The following is a 21,213-nucleotide window of genomic DNA, read 5'->3' on the forward strand; positions in this document are numbered from 1 at the left end:
ACCTCTGGGATTATTTACTAGCTTTTTCAATTGACTCATCAGTGTTGCTATGGTAAAGACATATAATGTGGTAACAGATGGGTAAAATTCAAGTTTTACAAGTACAAACTGAATGTTACAATGACCTCCAGGAGTACTTTAAGAATTTGGCTTTTCCATGATCCACTAAAATAGTCATTGGGTTTATGTGTGATCCTGACCTTGAATTCCAACATATTCAAGGTTTATTGAGCTTCCAAAAACAGATTGCAGTCTAGTGATTACATATACTTATATATCTTTTCAAATCACTAATACATACTTTTGACAATGTAAAAAGCCTAAATAAGAGTTAATAAATTAAGATCCAGGAATTTATAGTTTACAGAAGGAGGAATACAGTTAAGTATATATGATAATTTAAATATTTATTAAGCACTTACTATGTTCCATGTGCTGGGGGATGAGGGGTGAAAGGCCAAAAAAGAACCCTTGAGGAACTCACAATTTAATAGTGGAGACAAACAGAAACAAATTATATATAAACAAGCTATATAAAGGATAAACTGGAGAAAATTTGCAGAGCAAAGGTAATGAAATTGGAGAAGGTTTTCTGCAGAAGGTGGGATTTTAACTGGGACTTAAAGGAAGCTAGAGAAGCCATCAGTCTGAGCAGAGAGGGAGTAATACCCAAAGAAGCTATCTGGAATGAAAGATGGAATGTCTTGTTTGTGGAACATCCAAGAGGCCAGTATCATTGAACTGAAGAATATATACTGGGAAGTAAAGTATAAAACTACTGGAAAAGTAGGAAAGGTAGGCTAGGTTATGAAGATCTTTGAATGCCCAACAGAATTTTGTATTTGCTTCTAGAGGCAAAAGGAAGTTATTGGAGTTTATAGAATGGGTGACATGCTCAGATCTGCATTTCAGGAAAATCACTTTAGTAACTGAATGAAGGTTGGATTAAAGTACTGAGAGACTTACCAGGACTATTACAATGTCCTTACCACCCACTTCACTTAGGGAGGAATCCAGGATGACTCCTAAATTGTGAACCTGAAGGACTAGGAGAATGGTGGTGTTTTATAAAGTAACAAAGAATGAGGAAATAGGGGTATGATTTAGGGGGGGAAATGATGAGTTCTCTTTTGGACATATTGAGTTGAAACTGTCTACTGGACATCTAATTCAAGATTTCTGAAGGGCAGTTGGAGATGTGAGACTAGAGGCCAGCAGAAAAATTGGAGCAGGATAGGTAGATTTGAGAATCATCATAGAGATGGTATTTTCAATTTATGGAAGCTGATGAGATCATCAAGTGAAGCAATATATAGAGAGAAGACAGAAAGGGTCCAGGAGATAATCCTGAGGGACACTCACAAAGGATGTGATCTAGAAGATAATATGGCTAAGAAGACTGAGATGCAGCTGCTATCAGTAAGACAGACAAAAACCAGAAGAGGAAGGAGGAGTGATCAATAGTGTCAAAGGCTGCAGAGATATCAAAGAGAATGAGATCTGAGAAAAGGCAATTGAATTAGGCAACTAAGAAATCATTAATAATTTTGGAGAGATCAGTTTTAATAGAAATAATGAAGTTAGCAGCCAGATTCTAAGAGATTAAGAGAGAGGAGGAAAAAGTGGACACTGAATTTAACTACAAAAGACAGAAGAGAATGGGGATGGAAAGATCGAATAAAGAATAGATAGGATCCTCAAATATTCTATCATCTTGTGCTAAGTGCTGAGTTTATCTCAATGGTGAAAATTTTCCCCTCCCCCCAAAGAGGTAGAGACAGTATCCTAAGCTAAGGCAAGCTCTTTTTTTCCATCTAGTAGGTAAGCTGCCAGCTGGGGACTGAAAAACATAAATCATTAAGAGATGAGGTGTGGTGTTAATGGTGTGGGTTACTTTGTGGGAGTTAATAGTACTGTCTGCCTCACAGCCAAGGAACCAAGTGTCAAAGTAATATTGGCCCACTGGGAAATACTTCAAAGTTTTAAATAGCACCAAGATTTTAGCAAATAAACATAGCCTCCACATCAACGTTTAATGGAGAACCAGTATTAATTGTTTAGGGATGATAGAGCTGGACCCTAAAAATTTTATAATTTTAGTTTAACTTCTCATTAAGAAAAGTAAAGTCCAGAGAAAGAATATGATTATTTAGGGCTGATACATAGATATTGACAAAGTTGTAATTAGAACCTATACCTGCTGGTGGTCCAAGAGCTCATTACACTATATGAGTGATAACTTTTTAATTTCTTTAATTTGCTTTATTTGTTAAATCTTCTGTAACTCTTCTGTTTTATCAGGCCAAAGGGGCTGAGAATTCAGTCTTATCCATTTCTCCCACTACTATTCTCATTAAATAATTAAATAATTACATATTTGTCCAAATATATATGTCCAACGATATAAGTAAGTCAAGTCACTTAATCTGTAACATGCTTTAACATGCATATAAATTGCAGGTGCTGACTTGAATTGGCAGTTAGAATTTCTTTGCCATCACAGGTTCATTCCTATTCCTATCCTATCCTAACTTATTAAGCACTCATCTATGTTCAAACTATTTTGGATTATGCAGTATTGACTGCCAAAATTAATTTCTAAATACATATATCCAATCTATGAAGGAAGATTTAGAAAACAGATTTCTCTTCACAGGCAAGATGAATGTCAAGATTTATTTAAAGAGAGAGAGTTGAATAATCACTTTAGGCCTAGAATTGAATTTTTTCTTCTGAATTATCTTGGAACACTAAAGCCTAAGGCTTTTCCTTAGAATTAAAAAAAAATAAGACAGGCTAGGATGATCTTAATAGCTTTTTGTCCATGATTGGTAATGTTAGGGAAAATCCCTGGACTTGGAATCAAAAGACATGGTTTTTAGTACTGGCTCCATTATGTCCCAGTGATGTGGACAAGTCATTTTACATCTCTGAGCCTTTTTTTGTGGAGGTTAATAATATTAATACTATTCATCTCAGAAAGTTGTGAAAAAATTGCTCTGTAAATTGTAAAGCACATATTGCTATTGGTTATTATAATTAATCTCTAGTTATTATTATTAATTTCCCTAACACAGCTTCCTTATTTATAAAATGGGAATTAAAGTATTACTTTCCCTACCTGGTCTGCCAGAAATGTTATAAGGAAAATTTAGATTTATAGATTACAAAGTGCATACTCCTTCCATATCTGTCATTATACATACACAAAATCTTTCTATCCATATATTTAAGATATGTTTCCATATACAGTGATAAAGCTTCTTCCTTTGTGCTTCTGAGGGACAAAACCAGCCTCTTAAGCTGTGAAGTAAGTCTGAAGTCCACTACAATTGTTTTCATGAAGCTAAGGGGCAGGATAGGAAATTAGATATTGAATTCACAATCCAGTCGACTTTGGATAGACAGGACCAGTTCTGTTCCACTTAATCTCTCTGATCAAAGGGAAAATGTTTATCTTTGGAAATTGGCCATTTGACTTGCTGTGCCAGCAAGAAACACCAGCTTTCATAAGGTTCTTTTATGATCCCGCAATGAAATACTTCTGTATACTAACTACTGAGATAGCTGTTAACCACCTTCTATAAACTATGAAATTGTCTGCTGAATATGCTATGCCCCTCAATTTTTTTTTTTGTGGCACTTTCCCTCCCTGAATATAGTTGTTGCTGAACAAAAGCTCTGGTGGCAGCTGAGATCAGAGAAAATTTGGGCCTTGAGTCCTGCCTCTGTCCCTAACTAGCTGGTGTTATGGGTCAGACTACTAGTTCTTCTCTTTGAGACTCAGTTCCCTTATTTGAAAGATGAGATATTCGAACTAAACAATGTTCAAGAACTTTCTAGCTGTATCATTTGTAATTCTATGACCCAAAATTAGAGAGGAACCAGATATATCTTCTCCCAAAGAGGATTCTTAAAGACCAGTCTACACCACAGTTCAGGATAAGGATCCTGACAAATCAAATTAGCAAACATTTATTGAGCCCAGTACTATGTACAAGACATTAACCTATTTTATGCACACAATATGAATCATAATATTATAAAAGTATCTTATGTTTTTTTTTCTTTCCCACTAGGTAACAACACATTAAAGAAAGGAAATGTCTTCCATATCTTTTGAACCTTTCCCTTGTCACAGAATTGTAAAATATTGCAGAATGGAGGGATCTGAGAACATCAAATATTTTACTTCTGGTAGACCTAAGTTCTTTGAGGGCAGGAACTATCTTGCCTTTGCCTTTATAAATGTAGTACCTCAAATCTATGTGTCTAATGTAAGTTGAATTTTGACTTTTAAGTAGAATATTTGAGTTGTAAAGAAACTTAAAAGAAAAAATGTTAATGCCTAGAAAGGACTCTTTCCTAGTGGGAAGAGTCTCATTTTACAAAGAAGGAAACTCAGACCTAAGTTAAGAATGTGATTAAGGACATCATGTTAGCAAACCAAAGATTACAACCAAGATTCTAGGTCCACTGTTACTGCACCATGTTGTCTTTCTATTAAATCCACAAGTGCTACATTATCTAGTTCCCTGGAGCTAACCTCTGTCCACTCTAGCCATCTCCACTCCTCAAGCATTATTAATCTCTTCCTACTCAGATAAAGCCTTGAAGTCTATTCTTTGATATTACACAGAATTTCTCTGTGACCCAAAGAAAATGAACACAATTTCTTTTGATCCCAGATTTCTTCTCTGTAAATAACCCCTTTCTATCTCTTAGGGACGTGGTGGAGATAAATGAGGTCTGTCAAGCCTGACCTTTTTGAAGAAAAAATTTCCACTCTAAGAAAAAACAGAAAATTGTTGATGAAATAACAGTATAGATAATTTGGGGAAAATTCTAGAAGAAAGATTAGATATGAGTTTACTGTACTTTGACCATAGTAAAATACTGATTTAATTTTAGTCTGTGTTGTAAGCTTCATGTAGCTGTAAGAGAACAGTGAAAATCATAAGCAGTTTCAGGATAGCCACTTTAATTATTAGAAGCTTATGTTTTTATAGTGCTTTTCAGTATTAGCATACTCATTTTATATAAGGAAGAATTGAGGCTCACACTAAATGGCTTGCTGAGGGCCATAAAGATGGTAAGTAACAGAGTTTCTATGTTACAGTAGTGCCTGGAGCAATGCCATATGCTCAATAAATATTTCAGATGTCAATTGATTCTAGGAATGAGGAAGACCGAAGTAGGTAAGAAATATTTCACTATTGTCTAGTAAAGGTTAAAAAAAATAAATGTGTCAACACATTAAGCTCACTACCAATCTTCCACTTCTCCAAGCTTCATACCAACAACAATAGATGTTTATTAAGAGCCCACTGTGCTCTGGACACTGGGACTAAAAGGGAAAAACAAACGGTACCAAAGTCCATGACATTGCATATGTTGTTTCAAGAACAGCAAAATAAAATAATAGCAAGAACATTGAACTAGGTCCAGGTTCCATTTAAATCTTTACAACTAACTTGCTGTGTTTTCATGGGCAAATCATACCTTTTTATATGCCTGAGTTTCCTTCTCTGAGAAGGAGGAGGCTATATTAAGTGATTTTTAGTTAAGAATGTTATATTTGGGGTATCTACCTTAAAAGAGTATTTAGGGGACAGACCATTATGTCTAACCTCCTCATTTAATATTGAAAGAAAGTGAGATCCAAAGAAGAGTAGTTTCTTGACAAAATCCAAACAAAAAGTTAATGGAAGTCAAATCTAGAACATAGGTCTCCTGGTTCTTGGTCCACTGCTGTTTTCATTATTTCACTTTACCATCAGGATGTGTTTCGTGAGTTTCATTGTCATAAATGGGAAACAGGATACAAGAAGAGGAAGTCTTTGGCCTGAATCCCTAGCTAGTAATTAACATTAACAATAGAATTTTAATTCTTCAGCTTCTTGTTCCTTGAGATTTGCCCCCTGACTCATGCTATTTGAATTTTATATATCTTTTACTTTAACACATTAATCTTGAAATTGATCCATTTAATTGGGACATTGACAGAAAGACCAATAAAACCCAATAGACAAGTCAAAGAATGCATTGTCTTACTTGGGATGACTGAGTTCTTGATTTGGAGCAAACAGGAATCAGAGATGGTAAAATAATAAAAACTTGCAAAATTTTGAAGCATGAAAACATGAAATATATAAAAGTTATTAATCCTTTCCCAAGTAGGTTACATTACAAAAAGTGACTGAAAACCTAGCACACTTTCATTGGCCTGAAATGTTTCTGTGATCTTACCCCTAAAGATAGAATAATGTAGCACTTTCTTGTACTTTGCCTTATTTATATTTCAAAAACCTCCTATGAGACCAAATTAAAAAATCCCAATCAAATACTAAACTTGAAATTCTAAAATTAAAAGGAGAAATTAATAATATTGAAAGTAAAAATACTATTGAACTAATAAATAAAACTAAGAGTTGGTTTTATGAAAAAACCAATAAAATAGATAAACCTTTGGCAAATTTGATTAGAAAAAGGAGAGAGGAAAATCAAATTGTTAGTCTTAAAAATGAAAATGGGGAACTGTCCACCAATGAGGATGAAATATTAGAGAAATAAAAAGGAGTTGCTTTGCCCATCTTTATGCCAATAAATTTGATAACCTAAGTGAAATGGAGGATTACCTCCAAATTATATAGGCTTTCCAGATTAACAGAGGAGGAAGTAAATTGCTTAAATAGTCCCATTTCAGAAAAAGAAAAAGAACAAGCTATTAATCAACTCCCTAAGAAAAAATCTCCAGGACCAGATGGATTCACAGGTGAATTCTACCAAACATTCAAAGAACAATTAGCTCCAATGTTATATAAACTATTTGAAAAAATAGGGATTGAAGGAGTCCTACCAAATTCCTTTTATGACACAGACATGGTACTGATACCCAAACCAGGTAGGTTGAAAACAAAGAAAGAAAACTTTATACCAATCTCCCTAATGAATATTGATGCTAAAATCTTAAATAAGATATTAGCAAAAAGACTCCAAAAAATCATCCCCCAGGATAATATATCATGATCAAGTAGGATTTATACCAGGAATGCAGGGCTGGTTCAATATTAGGAAAACTATCAGTATAATTGGCCATATTAAAAACCTCCTATGACATAACTATGCAAGTATGATTCTTATTTTATATATGAGGTAACTGAGGTCCAAAAAAGGAAAAAGCCAAAGAAGTCATGCAATACTATTCCTGTAAGAAAAGTTAGAAAGATCACTGCATTACACAATACAGAATGTTTTGAATGGAAGGATTTAAAAGCACATTAAAATCAGAAATGAAAATAATCTTCAGTTCTCTAGTTCAACACTCTTAGTTTATAATGGAGTCATTGAAAGCTAAGAGGCAGTGACTTGCTCAAGGTCACATGGAGAAATAAAATGTTCAGATTCTGAGTCCAGGGTTTTTTCTACTGTGGCATGTTGTCTTATGAAAGAAATGAGACTGGGTTTTGGAGTGCCTTCTTTCTCTCTTCTTTAACTGGTAATTTCCCTCTTAAAATCTCATATCAATAAATTCCCTAAAAATCAATTATTTCCACAAAGTCTTCAATTACCACAGTGTACAGTAAATGTATGATATCCTTCATAGTAGGAACTATTTCTCGTATCAGTGTTTTCCTTGGAGTAGCACAATAAATGCTTTTTGAATTGAATTATTAAATATTTTTTGCTGTAATTCCTGTTTTTCAGATAGTAGCAATTTATACTGATACAATACTCTTAAAAGTTATAAAGTACTTTTCTCATTTACAACCCTAGAAAGTCATTTGATTTTCCACATTTAGAAATAACTCAGAAAATGAGAAGTAATTTGCTTGAGCTGATATGGCTAGCCAGCGGACAAAACCCTGGCCTCTGAGCTTTTGATTCAGTTCTCTCTGCTTCCCTTATAGGGCATTCCATTACTGGAGAGGAAATCTTCAGCCCCCTTCTCTTAGAGTATAATGGAATACCAGGTACTTGGAAACAAGATGGAATGATGAGAAAAATCACTTAATTGCTTATATACCCTTTTATTCAGAGAACACACCATAGGGGATTTGTAAGCTGAAAGAAAGCCAACAACAGAGGGAAACAACTCATATATACTTAAACATTTGTAGAAGCCTGCTTATGATAACAAAGAAAAAAAATTAGAAACAAAGTAGGTACCAATTGATTAGAACAATGGCTGTGGTATGTAATCTTTTTTTTTTTTTTTTTTTTTTTTTTTTTTTTTTTTTTTGGCTAAGGCAATTGGGGTTAAGTGACTTGCCCAGAATCATACAGCTAAGAAGTATTAAATGTCTGAATTTGAACTCAGATCTTCCTGACTTCAGGGCTGGTGCTCTCTATCCACTGTGCCTCTTAACTGGTCCTGTGGTATATAATGTTAATTGAATTGTTCTTCATCATAAGAAATGACAAATGTGAGGTTTTTAGAGAAACATGGGATGTGCAGAACTAGGAAAACAGTAATTAATAAAGTTTGCACTAAACCCAAATTTTTTGCACAACCCACCTTAATTGATTTTAATGATCATGGGTATACATACATTTCTTATCTAGGCAGAGATGTAGGGATCACCAGTGGAGAATTGCATATCCTGTCATAGTGATTGGGTCATTTGATTTTAATTATTATTTTATTACAAGGTAGGGTTAAATTGTGTGTGTGTGTGTGTGTGTGTATGTGTGTGTGTGTGTCCATCTTTCTTTAAACCCCTTGGTAGTCTCCCTTTACCCATTCCTCTCTGAAAAACTGATACCACCATCTCTGTCTCAACAGCACTTCCACCCCTACTCTCAATAACATCTGATAGACTAACAGTTTCCAGAAACAATCAAAGATTCTGATGTGCTACTTCTAAACAGTCTGTTATCAAACTTATAACTGATCTTAAATCCTAAGGTGAAAGCCATTGTTATTGTAATTTTAATCAGTGGAAAGAACCTTGGACTTGTGGCCTTAGGTGGATTACTTCTCTGAGATTATTTTCTTATCCACAAAGTGGGCCAGATCATACAGGATTGTTAGGAGGAAGGTACTTAGTGAATTATTAGGCACAATAGAAAGGGGAGCTGCTATTATTCTCTTCTGGTCAGCCTAAGCAGAAGTTTCTCCCCAACACAGAATCCCTAAGAGTTTGGGTTTCCTCTTCCTGATTTTGTCTGATTCCTGTCCCAATATTTCTGGCTAACATTGTCCTAACTTTAGAAGCAATAATTCAGAACAACCAGTCAATTACAACAACAAAATGAAGGAGGAGACTTAAGTTACTAATAGACACAGGTTACAGACAATAATGAAAGTAGCTAGGGATGCACCGAAAGATTGTGCCCCTATGGGGTATCTCAGAAGAGGACTGCTGTTATGAATATGTATTTCCTTTTATAGCTATATCTTTTAATACAATAGAATATAGTAATATATTTTTTTGCTGTTGGGGAGGGAGGGAGGGTGCACTTATACAATTATACAAAGTCTTGATGGAGGACCTGAGTTGAAACTTTCTGGTCAGGATTCCTAACTAAATTCCCTCCCTCATCCCTTCTTTTTGCCCCGTCTCTCATCTGCTTATCACAGCTTGCTGCTACAATCTCAGGCTTCCAAAAAAGTCCCCTGAGCTACTCACGGCCACAGTTTGATCTTCCTTTCCTAGCTTGATCTGCTGCTGCTGCTGCTGCTGCTGAGGCTACTGCTACTATTGCCAACGATAAGTTCAAGTCTGGCTGGAGGCCAGTCGGGTGTGTTAGTCATATTACTGAGCAATCAACTGGCTCTTAGCAAGCACGTGACACAGAATGAGCTGGGTCACTCACTCATGACTACAGACAAAAATGTCCTTCTTCTAGTGGGGCAAAGGGACTGTGCTTGATTTTCTCAGAATCCAGGAGAAAATGGGTCATTCTGGTGGGAGCTTAGAAACCTTTAGAGTCAGTTGTGGAGTTTTGTTTCCCTCCTTGAAAGGGCACTTAAGATAGCAACTACAGTCATTCTAGTTAGGTCACAGACAAGTTTTTAAAGTATTTTCTCTAAAACAACCCTGGGAGAAGAAGGTAGTCCAAGGATTATCATCCTCATTTTACATATAAGATAACTGATCTCAAAAAGAGGTAGTGTCTGGCTTGCCGAATGACACACATCTAAGAAGTAGTAAAACCAGAACTTGGTTCTCCTAAGTCAGGACTTCTCACTTCTGAAGTCCAATGTTCTTTCTGCTACACTAGACTGTCCTCAACTATGTTAGAGAGTGACAGGCAGTCCATTTTAAATGAATTTATTTAAACCACCTGTTGCTATTTGAAAAGCACTAAATTTAGGGTTTTTCAGGCAAAAGTGAAGAGAGGCAGGATAACCACCAGTCAATAAACTAATATAGGAAGTTCATAGGATAATCAAATTAACAATTGGGTGCCTTCTAAATATTGGCTTTTTTTTTTTTTTCCTACCCAAGGTGGCTTTCTCTGTTTTCTTAGCTTTCAACACTAGTTATAAATTTGATGCTTTATGCACTTTTTGGAGATTAAATGGAGCACGGTAAAAAGAACATTGACCTTGTAATCAGAACATGTAGATTTGAAACTCAAAATGAGACCTCTAACTTTTGTGGGTCTCCAATTTCCTCATAGGTAAAATGGGCACATGTACAGTTTGCATTTACTTCCTTTTAAGATTGTTATGACACGGAATGGCAAAGAACTTACTATGTGTTTATGGAGCTAAGAACTATGGTACACAAAATGCCCAGCACTGTGCTAGTGCACAATCTAATGGAGGTAGGTGGGTGGGTGAAGAAATACATAAAAGAAAGTTCAACTCAGAGTAAGTGGCTAGGCCTCAGGGATCTTAGGGCTTTTTCCTTACATGGAAATAACTTTGAAAACTGCTAAAGGCCGTAGAAATAGGAGGTATGTTTCGAAGCTGGGTGTTTGGGAAATAGAAGTCTTTATTCTACTCTCCCCAAAATTAATGATATATGTTCACATGTAGTGTTTATAATTATTTCCCATAAGTTATCTATTCTATATCTTATATTATCCTATAAGTTTCTGTTCAGCTAAAAACTGACCTTCCCCTCACCACCCAAGCTGGCTCTCCTTCCAAATTATTCCTGCCCTCCTTTCCTCAATGGTGCTAGTTTCAAAGTCTGGAAAATGTGAAATTATTTTTGATTATTCCCTCTCCATTTCCCTCTGTGCACTGGAAATGTCCTTTGAAATGTGTCAGATTTATCTCTTCTAAAAAAAAAAAAAAAAAAGATTTATCTCTTCTTCATTCCAACAGCCACCTTATTAAAATAAATTTAATACTAAAATAGATCTGTGATTTTATCAATATGGATATTCTCTCCATTCATGTTGATTATGACCCAACTACATCTTATATGTCAGACTTTTGTCCCTAAATTGCATAAATTATCCATGAGAAGACCATTGCATGTGCCAGTGACATTCCTCACTCTTGGTTTATTGCTGGCCATTCTTTTTTCAGATCATATGTCATACTTTTACATATTTTTGGTAATTCTTATCATATTTTTTGTTGTAATCTATTCACATTCACCATATATTTTCCCCATTGCCCTTTAATTGGTTTCAATCTTAATTTTTTGGAAAATAAATTCATGGTGTAGAGGTGAAACTGTGTCTCAAGGCTAATCTGGCATAATGAAAACTCCATCAATCAGTTCTCACCAAAAGAAAAGGTGAGAAAAGGGGCCTGATGCTGGATTGCATGGCTGGCTGTATATCTGTGATTCTAAAACCAGTCTAAGTTTGAACTTAAACTGATCTAGATAATCAGGCTTATCACCTGGTTGGCTGAAAGATGAATTTTTTAGTCATAGAAATTCTAAAAGACTATCTACTAAATTATGAAGGATTTTGATCTGTATCAATTTACCCCCAAAATGGAAGATTCTTAGCATTATCTAATACATTGAATCCACACTCATCTGCCTGATTTTCTTTTTTCTTTCGCTCAAATTTATTTTATTTGAAGAAACAGAATAAACAAAAAGAAAAACAGAAAAAACAATACAAAACGAAATACAACATTATAATGTGCCCAGCATAACATCAGGGGGGATTCAAAATATTTAACAACAGATCCTCTGCCTGATTTTCAAGATTATCTAAATTCTGGCTCCTTTTCCCCACTATTTTTCCCACCGGCATCCTCTCTTCAACAAATATCCCTCTCTAAACTATAGTAGGGACTCTGCTCTACCCTGTCCCAGCTCTTTATCCTGTAACCTTATTCTAGCCCTAGAATTCTCAAAAAGAAAATGTCCTTCAATTCCTCTCTCAGATTGGAATGGGATGGCTCCTTCTAGAACCTTCATTTGAAGTGGGTACAAGCTGGTCACAGACCATTCTTTTGCAGACTACACTTTGAATTTGCTTTACCTTGCCATAGAATATCTTTGTTCTCTTTATCCACCAATTAAGGCTGGTCCCTGACCTAATTGCAAGCCTAGCTGAAAAGACTGCATTATCATTATGAGAATTTCAATTTCTATTTAAAACAATGCATTTCTAAGTACCTTAAATATAACACAATATATAATTAGTATTATCTTCTTAACAGAGTTTTCTATGTCAGTTGTTTCCACTTTCTCAACCTTGCAGAATAAATCCTTATATTCTTTCTGTTTGTGATTTATATGACCAGAATTTAGCACATTAGGGGAGTGAGGAAGCTCAGTACTCTAGCCACCTAATCTTTCTTTAGGCATTGGGTACTTTCAGGACAACCTTTTTTCCTTTCCTTTCTAGAGATGAGGTCCTTTACTAAGAAGTCAGATACCACTAATTGATAAAACAACAACAAAGTTTAGAGTAGTGTCCAATATGCTTGTTGTTGTTCATTTGTGTCAGAATCTTTGCAAATTCAAGGACCAACTTGGCAAAGATACTAAAATGACTTACCATTTCCTTCTCCAGTTTTATGCAGTCAAGGGGTTAAATCACTTATCACACAGCTAGGAAGTGTCTGAGGTCATTGAACTTAAGTCCTCTTAATTACAAATCCAATGTTCTATCCACTGAGCCACTTAAATGCCCCTCATAATATATAATAAGTACTTAATACATGCTTGTAAGTGTTTAATAAATGCTTGTTGATTTGATTTGTTTCTGCCATTCAAATAACACTTCTCTTTCAAAAATTAACTCTTTTATTTACCACACCTAATGAGCTTTATAGCTTTATAGTCCATATTTTTCTTCATCTTTAGGCCCTTGGTATTTTCAACACACCCCCTTTTCCTTCCTTTTCTAAAGATAAGGTCCTTTGTCTTACTTTCTTGATTTTCCTTTACTTTTTCCATGACCTGTTTCACTGACCCTTTGTTATTTTCCTGACCATGTAGGGAATGTGTTCCCTACAGTTCTATCCTTAGCTCTCTTTCCTTATAATACTTTCTCCTGTATCATCATCACTTCAATAACCTCTGTAGTTTCATCTATCATTTCTAATCAGGAATTAATTATCGAAATCTTATTTCCAATATACAGGAACTTTTCTCATGACCTCCAAACTTCACATATCAAGCTATTAACAATATATCTCTGTCCCATAACAACTCAAACTCATTATATCAAAAATTAAGCTTATTACTTCCTCCCTAAAATTTCTTCTTTCTCCTGACTAGTTTTTTCAGTGCTATTACATTAATAGACCAAGTTTGAAACCTTGGGATAATCCAAATCCTTCTCACTCATTTTTAGTTACTGAATCCTGTAAATTCTATCTTTGCAAAATCCCTTGTCCTGTGCTCCCCTCCCCCACCCATTTCCAGAATCACTATAGTATAGTCTTCAAGACAAAGAACCTAACCACCTAACAGGCCTTCCATGTTTTCCCTACTTTATGATTCATCCTTCTTTTGCCAGATTAATATTATTATTGCATAGATTTGGTCATGATCCCCTTGCTAAAAAAATTTACAAATAATCCCCTATTTTTCATGAGTAAAGTTAAACTTCTTTGCTTTGGCATTGGAGATGCTATATTAATTGATGCTACACTAAAATTCTAGCCTTTTTAGGAAATCTTTTATATATTCTATATCCTAACCAAAATCTGGAATCCTCAGATCAAAAAACAAAGAAGCCAAAACCATACAGAAAGGAATAGTGTCCAGCTCAAGTTCTTTTGGTTGGTTTGGACCTCTGATGTCATAGGCAGGAAAATGCCAGGGATAGGCTGGCCAACATATGGGGCATGGAAATTTCCAGGACTGAAGATTCCAACTATGGAGGACTCCAGAAAGAGATAAGGTTGGGTCTGAGGTATGAGGCAAGAGGAAAAGATGACTGAGGTACCAGGCAAGAGGAGGTGGTATGTCTAGAGCAGAGACAATCTGTTGCACAAAACACTTATGGATCTTAAGGAGGCCCCACAAAACAGAAGCTTTTTGGACTACCATAATATCCCTTAATTGGTATTGAACTTTTTCCTCCTTCGACATCTCTGTAATTACCTGTCAGTACCTTATTCAAGTCTTCTTTATTGCCTCAAATATAAAATACAAATTTCTCAATTTGTTACTTAAAATCCTCCAAAATCTAACTCTCACAACTTCCAGATTTATTTTAAATAACTTTCTATTGTATCCCAATCAAATTGTTCCCTGAACCCACCATTTCATGTCTCATCTCCACGCCTTTACATAGGTATTTGCCAATGTTGAAATATTCTCCATCATCCCTATCTCTCACAATTTTTATCTTAATTTATGGCTCAGCTCAAGTTTTGCCTCCTCTGAAGGAGTCTTTGATCTACTTCCTTGTATGCACTTGTCCTATCTCTTTGATAGTATATAATTTCCTTGAGGACAAGGAAATTATTTTTCGCTTTTATCTTCAATGACTAGAACAGTACTCGGTACAAAGTGCTTAATAAATGTTTTTTGAAATGATTGTGTAATTTGTCATATTACTCCAACTAACTGGGAAGCTGTCTGAGGGCAGGGCATCATATATAAACTTCTATCTATCCTCCCCCATTCCTTAAAAGCACGGTGTTGCCAGCACACAGCACAAAATCAATTTTTAAATATTATTTATAATTCACCAAAGCATTCATAATATTCATCACTTTTAATAGCTGACATTTACATAGCACTTACAAGATTTACAGAGCATTTTCCTTAAAATAACTCTATGTATGAGTGAAGGAATGCAAGCATTATTTATCCCCACTTTATGGATGAGAAAATTGATTCCTTTCTTAGTCTACACTAAGGGCTGATGTCTTAAGTAAATTTTCCATGGGGTCATACAGTTTAGAATGTGCTTACGGAAGGATTCAAACCCAGGGCTCCTGACTCCCAATTACTGATACTCAGTATGTCATGTGACTTCTCATATTCCTATAAGGTTTTTCATTATAGAAAATATTTTCCTCAGAGACACTCTGGAAGATATAAATATGATTGATTATACTTTGTAACCCTTGACTATTTCATAACATGTCATCTATCTATCCCTTTCTCTTTTTCACATGGAGTTTAAGTACTTATCACCTGGGATAGATAGTTGGCAAAGTGAATAAAGTTTTTAACCTGGGGTTAAGAAGATTCATATTCTTGAGTTCAAATCTGGCTTCAGATATTTATTAGCTATATGACCCTGAGCAAGTCACTTAACACCATTTTCCTCAGTTTCCTCATCTGTAAAATGAGCTAGAGAAGGAAATGGCAAATCACACAAGTATATTTGCCAGAAAAAGCCCAAATGGGGTCATAAAGAGTCAGACACAACTGAAAATAATTAAAATACCATCAGTGAGATGATGAAATCCTCTCAGGGTTAAGAGATGTTTATGCTAGGAAAGTATCTCTCATTCTGAAGGGCTCAGAATATCTTGTATCTTGCCTTGTAAATCAAATTGTTTTTGACAGCTAAAGTACATCCTGACCATGAAACCATACTTCTAACCAAAACTAAAAACGTTATCATAACTTCCAAACTAGAAAGGACTGGGCTCGTCGCCTCACTATCTGGTGAGACATATTATGAAAAACATTGCTTTCTTTGATTTTGTGCTGGGGTAGATTTCTGTGAGTAGATTGTACCTTCTGAGACCCAACAGATGGGTGAAAAGGGAATAAGGGAGGGGGGAGTTTGTGGTTAGGGTCTATATAATCTGCTTTGCTGAACACAAACATGCACTTCTTTGTTAACAGTACCTTTGGTGATCAACGAATGTCTTTTCTCAAGAAATCTAATAAACTTTTCCCTTTTTACTACACTTATCCTGAGGCTCTGGATTTATTGATAAGGGTCTCTGCATCCCACTCAACTGAGGGTCATCCAGGATTTGAACTCATTTCTTGGGGGTCCCCAGGTCTAAAAGTGAAAGCAGGTGTCACACCAGAACTTCTGGTGGCTTTCATGTTTGACTCTGGATTGGGGATCTCCCTTAGAAAAGAGAAAAATCCAAAGAGACCTGAGGGTAGTAAAACAGAAGCACCCACCCCACTTCTCTGTTCTCTGTCTCTCTGTCTCTCCCCTTTCTCTCATTTCTCCCCCCCCCCATCTCTCTGTCTCTCTCTTCTCTATGTCTCATCTCCCCCCCCCTCTCTCTCTCTCAATTGGTAAGGAGAAAACTATGAAGCTGCCTGGCTGCAACAATGGTCACATACTTTTGTGTACACAAACCCAGGTAAGTGAGATCTGTGTGACCTGAGCTCCCTGAGCCTAAGCTCTTAAGAGTCCCTAAGGATGGGAAAGATAAATTTTGAAGTTGGCCAGAAAGGAATTGTTACTGGAAGTGCCAGCTGATAGCTCCTTAGAATCCAAAGTTAGTTATTGGAATGAATTACCAAAATATAAAGGAAAAAAATGGGAGGACACACCTAGAACTAATTGGGCATGTCAGGATTAAAACTGTTATGTAAAAGCTGGATATAGGAAATTTCTGTGGGTGTCTGTGTGTGAATCTCCACTTTTTGTTCTGTGTTAAAAGTTAGCAAGATTGTAAGAGATAAGAATTTAGTCTCTGTATTGCTGGCTTGGAAAAAGATCGGGATAAATTGCTGGATTTCATTCATAGTAGTCATTCTTTCACAGTGACTCAAGGTAAGATCTTTAGAGATTTCAAACTATCCTGTTGCTCCTGTCATATTGAAATGTCTTCTTAAGTTCCCTTGAAATTGGAGACATTCCTAGTTTTGGGAAATGTAGGAAAACAAGGGAATGTAGGAGAATAGATTAGAATGTCAGATAATTTTGAAAGTCAGAAGAGGAAAATATATTTAATATAGTGAAGATGTATTAGTGGAAGTACAAGTGGAAGACAGTAGGCAGAATAAAAAAGAAATGAGATATACAGTTTTAAACAGGTAAGTGAGAAAGTTTAAGCCTGTAGGAATGAGAAGAACATAGACTGAAAGGGATTAGAGAGTTTGGGAACTTTTGGGAAAACAGAAAAGCAGTGTGCTATCATTCTTAAAAACTCTTGAAAGCAAGAAACGTGTAACTTTATTATCAGAACTCAAGCTTGGGGAACCATGCCTGGAAGAATCTCAAGGTAAAAACCCATTCTGAAGCAAAAATTGTCACTTACCTCTTTCCTGGCTTATAAAAGTGGTTTGTGTGAATTGGGAAAACAACTAAAAGATAAATTTGCTTGAATAGAACATCTAGATAGATTTTAGGGAATTTAACAAACTAAAGTACTGGTTAATTTAAAAATAATTTTAAATTGATATGTCTGTTAAAATTGTAAGCAATTGTGATAGACTCTGTTCCACTGAATTGATAATCAGTGGATTCTTTCTGAGACTGTAGAACCCAGATTTGGTTTGTTATCTAGTACCTGAATGTTATTAGAATATAAGCCGAAAAATTAAAGAAGGTGTTTAAAAATCAGCCTTGCTAATAGTAAACATAAATCAGAAGATTAGGTATTTCCCCCTTTGCTTGTTGAGTTAAGAGGAAATTATAGCTAACACCACTTAGTTATTACTTATGAAAATTGTAAGATTGTTATGTTAAAGCTTACAATTGACAATTACTCTGTGTGTGTAGAACAAGAGTAAAAAGGAAAAGATTTTGTAGTTATTAGAGTGGAAAGATCCTCACTCTGTAAATTAGTCATGAATTTTAGGTATTATTAATGGAAAATCTTAGGTATTATTAAAGGAAAAGATTTCTGTGTTCCTATTATAAAAGTCACTTCTGTATATGGGCAAAATTAAAGGATGGATGTAAATCCCAAGGTGTGGAATAATTTGTTTGGCAGAGATTGTATTATACAAATAATATTGAACTTAGAAGTGTTGAACTATCAGATAGTATTTGAAAGTCTATTAGAATATTAATGGCAGAATTAGGAGAGGTTTAAAAATTTTAAGTTCAAAAAGGAAAAAAAATGAGTAAGAAAAAATGCAAGCAAACAACAAAAAGAGTGAAAATAATATGTTGTGATCCACACTCAGTTCCCACAGTTCTCTCTCTCTCTCTGGGTGTAGATGCTTTTATTCATATGTGATGTTTTTTCTTTCTTTCTTTCTTTCTTTTTTTTTTTTTTTTTTGTTGTTGTTGTTGAGGCAATTGGGGTTAAGTGACTTGTCCAGGGTCACACAGCTAAGAAGTGTTAAGTATCTGAGAACAGATTTGAACTCAGATCCTCCTGACTCCAGGGCTGGTGCTCTATCTACTCTGCCACCTTGCTGCCCCATGTGTGATGTCTTTAAGAAAACTGCAAAAAAAAATCTGAAAAGTATGTAATAATATCTAAAGACAAATAAGTTATTGAGGAGGAGTCCCTCCAGGGCCTGGGAGTCTGGCTCCAGAATATTCAAGTTAGAGATTACTGAAAGGACACTAGTAGGAAAATTGAGGTATTTATTATAGTGGGTCATCTGATAGGATGAGTAGAAGCTTTTCCTTGAGCTTTGCTTTTGAGAGGTGTTAGTAGAATAATATTGGAATAAATCATAACTAGGTATGGATTGTTAGAGGCTATTGAATTCTGATAATGGAACATATTTTTTTACTTCTAAGGTTTTATTAATAAATAAGGGAAAGGAGTTGCAAATTGAGTGTATCTGTCCTCTTCAGAAAAAGTGAAAAGAATGAATCAAGTTTTTTTTTTTAATGTTTCAATATTCAAATACAAGATAAAAGAGAAGCATACAAAGGTTAACAGGAAAGAAAAAAAACAACAAGGTTAAACTGTTTACGTTGCTGCTCCGAAAGATGATACTTGTAACTCTTGAAAACTGTATCTTCATTTACATTGTGGATTGCTACTTCTATGATCCCTTACTTTCTAAACATTATCAATATACTTATTTTTAGGATCTTATATTATCTTGATAATTTTTAAAAATACTATTTTCCCCCTATGAGACATAGTGACTTGAGCACTAAACTTTGAATTAAGAAGATCTGAATTCAAATCTTGCCTTTAACATTAATTGTACTACCTAGGAAAGTCCTTCTCTCATATTCAGTTTTTTTCATCTGCAAAATAAGGATAATAATAGCACCTACTTCAGCATTCATAATAACACCTATCATGTTCCAGGTACTATGTTAAGAGCTTTACAAATATTATCTTGTTTGAGCCTTGAAGTAACCCCAATAAGTGCTATGATTACTCCTATTTTACAAAGGAGGACATTAGGGCAACATATCTAGTAAATGCCTGAGGTGAGATTCAAATCACATTTTCCCAACTGTGGGTCCAGTGCTCCTTTCAGAGGGGTTTGGTGAAGATAAAATGAAGTAACATGCAAATCTCTTTTCAAATAAAGTATCATACAAATAGTAGCTATTATTGTTATTGTTATTATACTGTAATTGCAGCATAATAACAATAACAATTCTCTATGCAATTTTCATTGCTTGAAATCTTTTTTTGAATGAATCAGTTTTAAAGAAACAGATTACTAAATTTATGTTAGATACTAAATTGTTTTGGATCAAATGCTTGCCTATTGCTTTGTTAAAGAACTGCCCCTAGAAGAGATCTGGGGTTTTCCCCATATGAGATGTTACTTGGGTTATTTGAAAGGGAAAAAGGAAAAGGGGAAAATCCTCTTTTGAAACAAAAAATAAGTTTTTAAAGAATTATGTACTAATACTAAAGAGCGGAAAGAGACCTGTATGTGCCAAAATGTTTGTGTCAGCTCTTTTTGTTGTAGCTAGAAAATGGAAGATGAATGGATGTCCATCAATTGGAGAATGATTGGGTAAATTATGGTATATGAGGTTATGGAATATTATTGCTCTGTAAGAAATGACCAGCAAGAGGAATACAGAGAGGCTTGGAGAGACTTACATCAATTGATGCTGAGTGAAATGAATAGAACCAGAAGATCGCTGTACACTTCAATGCTGTATGAAGAGGTATTCTGATGGAAGTGGATATCTTCAACATAAAGAAGATCCAACTCACTTCCAGTTGATCAATGATGGACAGAAATAACTACACCCAGAGAAGGAACACTGGGAAGTGAATATAAATTGTTAGCACTACTGTCTATCTACCCAGGTTACTTATACCGTCAGAATCTAATACTTAATGTGCAACAACAACAAAAAAAAATGGTATTTACACACATATATTGTATCTAGGTTATATTGTAACACATGTGAAATGTATGGGATTGCCTGTCATTGGGGGGAGGCAGTGGAGGGAGGGGGGGATAATTTGGAAAAATGAATACAAGGGATAATATTATAAAAAAAATTACTCATGCATATAATACTGTGGGGAAAAAATTCTAAATAAAAAAAAATAAAAGAATTATGTACTGGCATTGTCCTTATCCTTTTCAGCCCCTGAGAAACAAGAACTGCTGGCCCTCCCCAAAAAAACCACTTTTGAAGTTTGAAATTCCAGGAGACTTGGTACCTTCTAAATCCTGGAAGGATCAGGATGGAATGGACTTAATCAGATATTATTAATGACTGAGGCTGTGGTCTAGAGGCTAAGAAGAGGCAGATCATGACACCAGGGTTAAAGGACTTGTGAAGAAATCTCAAGAATGGATTAAGGACAATTTATAACCTCCAAAATTGACTTTGCACAGGGGCAATTAGGAATATTTTGGTAGAAAGGGAAATTAATTGTGTTTGGAGGATAGTTGGGTGAACAAGCAGGAACGTCAAGCTCATCCTCTCTTCTTAGGTCCTTGTTGTTACCCCTAATTTGAAAGAATACTATTTTTTGAAACCATCTAGTCAGGCTGG

General features: G+C 35.2%; 1 protein-coding gene across 1 annotated transcript in view; it reads right to left on the bottom strand.

Annotated features, from left to right (window-relative positions):
* FAXDC2 (fatty acid hydroxylase domain containing 2) overlaps nt 1–9,729 on the bottom strand; it is a 32,799-nt gene extending 23,070 nt beyond the window's left edge. Inside the window, exon 1 of the mRNA XM_074291882.1 lies at nt 9,633–9,729. The gene's annotated coding sequence lies outside the window, so the exon portion shown is untranslated. The remainder of the gene's footprint in view (nt 1–9,632) is intronic.
* Nucleotides 9,730–21,213: the final 11,484 nt, after the last annotated feature.

The sequence above is a fragment of the Sminthopsis crassicaudata genome, chromosome 2 (genome assembly GCF_048593235.1).
Source record: "Sminthopsis crassicaudata isolate SCR6 chromosome 2, ASM4859323v1, whole genome shotgun sequence".
In the NCBI taxonomy this organism is placed as follows: domain Eukaryota; kingdom Metazoa; phylum Chordata; class Mammalia; order Dasyuromorphia; family Dasyuridae; genus Sminthopsis; species Sminthopsis crassicaudata.